This window comes from Kogia breviceps, chromosome 6 (genome assembly GCF_026419965.1).
Source record: "Kogia breviceps isolate mKogBre1 chromosome 6, mKogBre1 haplotype 1, whole genome shotgun sequence".
NCBI lineage: Eukaryota > Metazoa > Chordata > Mammalia > Artiodactyla > Physeteridae > Kogia > Kogia breviceps.
The window spans coordinates 14,953,301-14,960,715 of NC_081315.1; positions in this window are offsets into that span (position 1 = coordinate 14,953,301).

The following is a 7,415-nucleotide window of genomic DNA, read 5'->3' on the forward strand; positions in this document are numbered from 1 at the left end:
CATTTTTTTCTTGATTAGTCTGGCTAACATTTCATCAATTTTGTTTATCTTCTCAATGAACCAGCTTTTGGTTTTATTGATCTTTGCTATCATTTCATTCATTTCTTTTTCATTTATTTCTGATCTGATCTTTATGACTTCTTTCCTTCTGCTAACTTTGGGGTTTTTTGTTCTTCTTTCTCTAGTTGCTTTAGCTGTAAGGTTAGGTTGTTTATTTGAGATGTTTCCTGTTTCTTATGGTAGGATTGTATTGCTATAAACTTCCCTCTTAGAACTGCTTTTGCTGCATTACATAGGTTTTGGGTCATCATGTATCCCTTGTCATTTGTTTCTAGGTATTTTTTTATTTCCTCTTTGATTTCTTCAGTGATCACTTGGTTATTAAGTAGTGTATTGTTTAGCCTCCATGTGTTTGTAATTTTTACAGATCTTTTCCTGTAATTGATATCTAGTCTCATAGCATTGTAGTTGGAAAAGATACTTGATACAATTTCACTTTTCTTAAATTTACCAAGGCTTGATTTGTGACCCAAGATATGATCTATCCTGGAGAATGTTCCATGAGCACTTGAGGAGAACCTGTATTCTGTTGTTTTTGGATGGAATGTCCTATAAATATCAATTAAGTCCATGTTGTATAATGTATCATTTAAAGCTTGTGTTTCCTTTTTTATTTTCAAATTGGAAGATCTTTCCATTGGTGAAAGTGGGGTTTTAAAGTACCCTACTATGATTGTGTTACTGTCAATCTCTCCTTTTATGGCTGTTAGTATTTGCCTTATGTATTGATGTGCTCCTATGTTGGGTGCATAAATATTTACAATTGTTATAACTTCTTTTTGGATTGATCCCTTGATCATTATGTAGTGTCCTTCTTTGTCTCTTGTAATAGTCTTTATTTTAAAGTCTTTTGTCTGATATGAGAATTGCTACTCCAGCTTTCTTTTGATTTCCATTTGCATGGAATATCTTTTTCCATCGCCTCACATTCAGTCTGTATTTGTCCTAAGTCTGAAGTGGGTCTTTTAGACAGCATATATACGGGTCTTGTTTTTGTATCCATTCTCGTATCTGTGTCTTTTGGTGGGAGCATTTAATCCATTTACATTTAAGGTAATTATCAATATGTATGTTCCTATTCCCATTTTCTTAATTGTTTTGGGTTTGTTATTGTAGGTCTTTTCCTTCTCTTGTGTTTCCTACCTAGAGAAGTTCCTTTAGCATTTGTTGTAAAGCTGGTTTGGTGGTGCTGAACTCTCTCAACTTTTGCTTGTCTGGAAAGGTTTTAATTTCTCCATCAAATCTGAATGAGATCCTTGCTGGGTAGAGTAATCTTGGTTGTAGGTTTCTTTCCTTCATCACTTTAAATATGTCCTGCCACTCCCTTCTGGCTTGTAGAGTTTCTGCTGAAAGATCAGCTGTTAACCTTATGGGGATTCTCTTGTGTGTTATTTGTTGTTTTTCCCTTGATGCTTTTAATATGTTTTCTTTGTATTTTTTTGATAGTTTGATTAATATGTGTCTTGGCATGTTTCTCCTTGGATTTATTCTGTATGGGATTCTCTGTGCTTCCTGGACTTGATTAACTATTTCCTTTCCCATATTAGGGAAGTTTTCAACTATTATGTCTTCAAATATTTTCTCAGTCCCTTTCATTTTCTCTTCTTCTTCTGGGACACCTATAATTCGAATGTTGGTGCATTTAATGTTGTCCCAGAGGTCTCTGAGACTGTCCTCAGTTCTTTTCATTCTTTTTTCTTTATTCTGCTCTGCAGTAGTTATTTCCACTATTTTATCTTCCAGGTCACTTATCCGTTCTTCTGCCTCAGTTATTCTGCTATTGATCCCTTGTAGAGATTTAAAAATTTCATTTATTGTGTTGTTCGTCATTGTTTGTTTGCTCTTTAGTTCTTCTAGGTCCTTGTTAAATGTTTCTTGTATTTTATCTATTCTATTTCCAAGATTTTGGATTATCTTTACTATCATTATTCTTAATTCTTTTTCAGGTAGACTGCCTATTTCCTCTTCATTTATTAGGTCTGGTGGGTTTTTACCTTGCTCCTTCATCTGCTCTGTGTTTTTCTGTCTTTTCATTTTGCTTATCTTACTGTGTTTGGGGTCTCCTTTTTGCAGGCTGCAGGTTCGTTGTTCCCATCGTTTTTGGTGTCTGCCCCCAGTGGGTAAGGTTGGTTCAGTGGGTTGTGTAGGCTTCCTGGTGGAGGGGAGTAGTGCCTGTGTTCTTGTGGATGAGGCTGGATCTTGTCTTTCTGGAGGGCAGGTCCACGTCTGGTTGTGTGTTTTGGGGTGTCTGTGGCCTTATTATGATTTTAGGCAGCCTCTCTGCTAATGGATGGGGCTGTGTTCCTGTCTTGCTAGTTGTTTGGCATAGGGTGTCCAGCACTGTAGCTTGCTGGTCGTTGAGTGAAGCTGAGTCTTGGCGTTGAGATGGAGATCTCTGGGAGATTGTCGCCATTTGATATTACATGGAGCTGGGAGGTCTCTTGTAGACCAGTGTCCTGAACTTGGCTCTCCCACCTAGAGGCACAGCCCTGATGCCTTTCTGGAGCACCAAGAGCCTTTCATCCACACGGCTCAGAATAAAAGGGAGAAAAAATAGAAAGAAAGAAAGAGGATAAAATAAAATAAATAAAATAAAAGAGTAAAATAAAATAAAGTTATTAAAATGACAGATAAAAATAATTATTAAGAAAAAAAATTTTTAAAGAAAAAACACATTTTTAAAAAGACAGACACACCCCTTGGACAAATGGTGAAAGCAAAACTAAACAGACAAAATCACACACAGAAGCATACACATACACACTCACAAAAAGAGAAAAAGGGGAAAAAATAATATATTGTTTTTAAAAAGAGATATTTGTGTTTTATTTTACTCTCATTTATTTTGGAGAGACAATTTAAATGTTTTATGGTTCAAAATGGATTTCCAGTATTGCAACTTTTATATATACAATATTGTGACAATGGGAAATAAGGATGTAACTTGAGGAGACTTGATTTATGACTGAATGACTGACTATTGTCCTAGAATTAATTAAATAATATGTTGGTGGTTCCTCTGAGAGAGTACATGGAATGTGCCTGTGTGTATGTGGGCTGTGTGTGTGTGTATGGTGAATGGTGAGTTCCTATAAACAATACAGGAGAAATACGTGAGCACTCATTTGTCTGCATGAATAAAACTATGGCTATAATACAGCCCCTTAGCTTTTCTTATGATTGATATTTTTCTAGAAAATGCCAGTATTTAAACAATATACAGGATAAAGAGATGGAAAGCAGCACGGTTAAGAGCAGGAGTTCTGAGCTCAGGAGATCCTGGATTGGAGTCTTGCCTCACTATTTACTGTGAGTCTTACTGCAAGTTACTTATTCATTGTTAACCTAGTTTCATTATCTTTAAAACACTGGCTGTGAAAATAAGATTGTGTCATGGGATTATTATGGGGATTTCATGGAGGTAAAAATCTTATTATGGTTATGATGATAGCACCTGCTTCAAAAATTGTTGAGAGGATTATATGTAGGAAAATTACTTACATAGCAAGAGCTAAGTAAATATTATTTTATCATTATTATTATTATCAGTGAGTAAATACAATTTGAATACTACAAAAACATTTTAAAATCACATGTGAAGATGAATATAAGTACTAATACAATTTTTTAGACAAAATATTTTCAAAACAAACTATATAAAATTTATTGAATAATTTGTCTCAAATAATTCATCAGTAACCCTATGGAAGAGCATTTCTTTCTTTTGTGAGATATTCTTTTTAGTTTAATTGATATTCTCTGCTCTGTGGTGTAAGGAAGTATGTGAACAGAAAGATGGTTCATAGCCAGTCATCTTACTCCTCCAGATCACTCTACAGATAATTCTAATGTGAATTTCAGATTGCAGCATTGGTATGAGTGGTTTACTTGGTCTGACTTTTTCTAAATAGATACATACCAATAAATTATTTGAATTGTGATGTCCTTCAACACTCGATGAAGAATAACTTCCCAGATTGGGGAAAAGTCTATAATGGTGACAATATTAAAAAATTTTATATTCTAGGCCTGCCCCCTAAGACATGCTCTGCTTTTAGCTATACTGAATACAAGCTCATGACTTGAGAAGTGTTAAAGATTTATCTATTTATTAACATTTTACTCACAAGGATAAAACTCTTGAAATATTACAGCTCATTTTCAAGAATGTCCTTGGGATGGAAAGCAGATATATTCTTTGTCACATTATATTTTCAGACCCATGTAGGTCACTGTCATAAAGCAGTCACCAGAAAAGTTAAATGAAACTGCATTATGCAATAGATTTTTTTCATGTTTTGGATACATATACATTTATATAATACCTGATTGTAAATTTTGATGGTAGGGCTAAAAACTTTATGGAGTGATTGCCAAGCTCTTAAGTAGGTAAACAATTTTTGGAATAGATAGAATTGCATTTTTTTGCTGAAATGTGGCATAATTTTCATGTCTACCTTTATGAAGAAATTCGCCTTTTTTATTATGGTTAAAAATTAAGTGACAAATAGAGTTTCTTGCCATCCTGTCCTTTCTGTATTGCACTCATTATGCATAGAATAGAATTAGGATTGGGGGATGTCAATGTGTTGAACAGGGAGTATTATCAGTTTTCCAACCTAATTGGCTTCAGAATTTTTCCTAGCTGTACTCAGCTGCTTTTGTGAGGAATGTATTTGACACTGGTGTGCATTATAGCATGGGGGTTAAGACTGTAGAAAATTGCAACTGAACAAAGCTGGGTTTGTGTCCAAGTCCCACTACTCAACCTTGTTCTTTAGGCTTCTTGTCTCTGAAAGGGGTGTCATAATAGTGTAAGTATTATTGGGTAGTTGTGAGGAAAAAATATATATGTTAAGCACAAACCCTAGAACAAATAGGCATTTATAAAATGAAAACTATTATAATTATTTACTCTTGTTATTGTTAATTTTATGTGTCAACTTGACAAGCTAAATGATGCCCAGATAGCTATTAAAATGTTATATTTCTGGGTGTGTCTGTTAAGGTGTTCCCAAAAGAGATTAGTATTTGAATCGGTAGACTGAGTAAAGAACATCTCCCCTCACCAGTGTAGGTGGGCATTATCCAATCTACTGAGGGCCTGAATAGAATAAAAAGGAAGAGAGTGGTGAATTTGCTCTCTTTGCTTGAGCTGGGACATCCATCTCCTATTGCCCTTGGACAGCCGCACTTCTGGTTTTCAGGCCTTTGGACTCAGATGGGGACATACATCATCAGCTCCTCTGGTTCTCAGGCCTTTATACTTGGACTGAATTGTACAACCAGCTTTCCTGGTTCTCCAGCTAACCAGGAGATGGCAGCTCGTGGGACTTCTTATAAATCTCCTCTTATATATATAGCTATATATATCCTGTTGGTTCTGTTTCTTTGGAAAATCCTAATATGCTCCTTAAATTATATTTTCCTTCAATAAATTTTTACAATTTTCTAAGAACTTAATTTATCCATTTATTTTCCTTTCTTTAATTTGTTTTTCAGCCTGAGCCACTTCTTACCTAGAAGAGTAAATTACATAAGCATACTTCTCATGACTAAGTTAATGCTTTCTTTTTATTTGTTATGTTTGAGATTCATTGCAGCTTTAGGTGAGTTTCTTTCCTTAGTGTGTAAGGATTCATTCAATCGGTCATTTCACACCGAACACACCCTATTGCCAGTTATTGCAATAGGAGCTGGGATCAAAAAAATGTGTAAGATAAATAAGAGCACTGCCTTCATGGAGCTTCCAGTTTAGTGGCAATGATAAACCTGCAAACAGGCAATTGCCTTGTCATATGATAAGTGTCCTAACGGGAGGAGTACATGTTGCTATGGGAGCCCATAGTTGGTATTGAAGAAATAATGTTTAAACACAGAATTAAAGTATTGAGTCAGAGATAACCAAGAAAACTGTGAAAGGAGAATTATTCCACACAGAAGAATCTCTAATGAAGAGTGAGTATTATGTGTTCAAGAAACTGAAATAAGGTATTTTTATTTTGGATAAGAAGGCAGAATAGACTTTCAGAGGTAGCAAGAAATGAAGCTAGAAAAGTAAATAAAGGCAAGATCATGAGTAGCTTTTTATAAAATTTTGAATAATGTTTATTTTATTCTGTGGGAGAAAGGAAGCCACTGAAGGATATCAAGTAAGGTAAGAAATGATTACTACTTGTTTAAGAAGTGTAATTTGGGGACCGGGGGAACCAAGGGAAGGGGTCAAGATTAAAGGCAAGAGAACAATGTAGAGGATTATGTAGTAATACAGGTAGAAAGGCATGGACATTAGACCAAAGTGATGGCAGAATGGATGGGGAGAAGGAAATGAACTTGTCAGATTACTACAAAGTTTACTGATCAAAATTTCACAAAACGTTTGGATGGTATCTGTAGTAACAATAACAATATTGGGTTCACTTCTTCAAGGCTGTCAAAATTATGAGAAAAAATCATTCATAGTATTACCTTATTATCACTTTAATGGCTATAGGATGTGCAGTGATATCTCTTACTTCATTCCTGATTTTGGTGATTTGTGTCTCCTCTCCTTTTATTTTTGTCTGTGTCATTAGGGTTTCTTTTAATTTCATTGATTTGGGAAGAAAAAAAAAGCTTTTTCTCCCCCAATAACTTTTTCTACTGTATTTTCATTTTCACTGATTTCTGCTCTTGTCTTTTTTTGTTTGTTTCCTTCTTTCTTCTTGCTTTGGGTTTCTTTTGCTCTTTCTTTTTCTAGTTTCCTAAGGCAGAAACATAGGTTGTTGATTTAGGATCTTTTAAAATTTCTCATGTAAGTAGGTTGTGCTATAAATTTCCCTTTCAGTACTGCTTTAGCTATATCTAATATAATCAGTACTGCTTCAGCTATATCTAATATAATTTAATAAGTTGCATTTTTGTTTTTATTTTATTATATAAATTTTTAATTTCCTTTGAGACTTCCTCTTTGATGCATGTATTATTTAGAAGTGATTCCATTGTTTAATTTCCAGATGTCTGTTTTCTTTCTGTTACTGATTTCTAATTTTATTCCATTATGGTCATATTCTGTATGCTTGCAATTCTTTTAAATTTGCTGAGGTTTGTTTTATGGCTCAGGATATGGTCTGTCTTGGTGAGTGTTTCATGGGTGCGTGAAAAAAGTGTATTGTACTATTATTTAATGGATCATTCTAAATATGTGAATTAGCTCCTGTTGATTGTTTATGTCATTTGGATCTTCTTTTTCCCTACTGATCTTCTGTCTGGTAATTTTATCTATTCCTGAGAAAGAGGTGTGGAAGTCCCTAACTATAATTGTGGATTAGTTTCTCCTTTCAACTCTATAAATTTTTGCTTCCTGTATTTTAAGA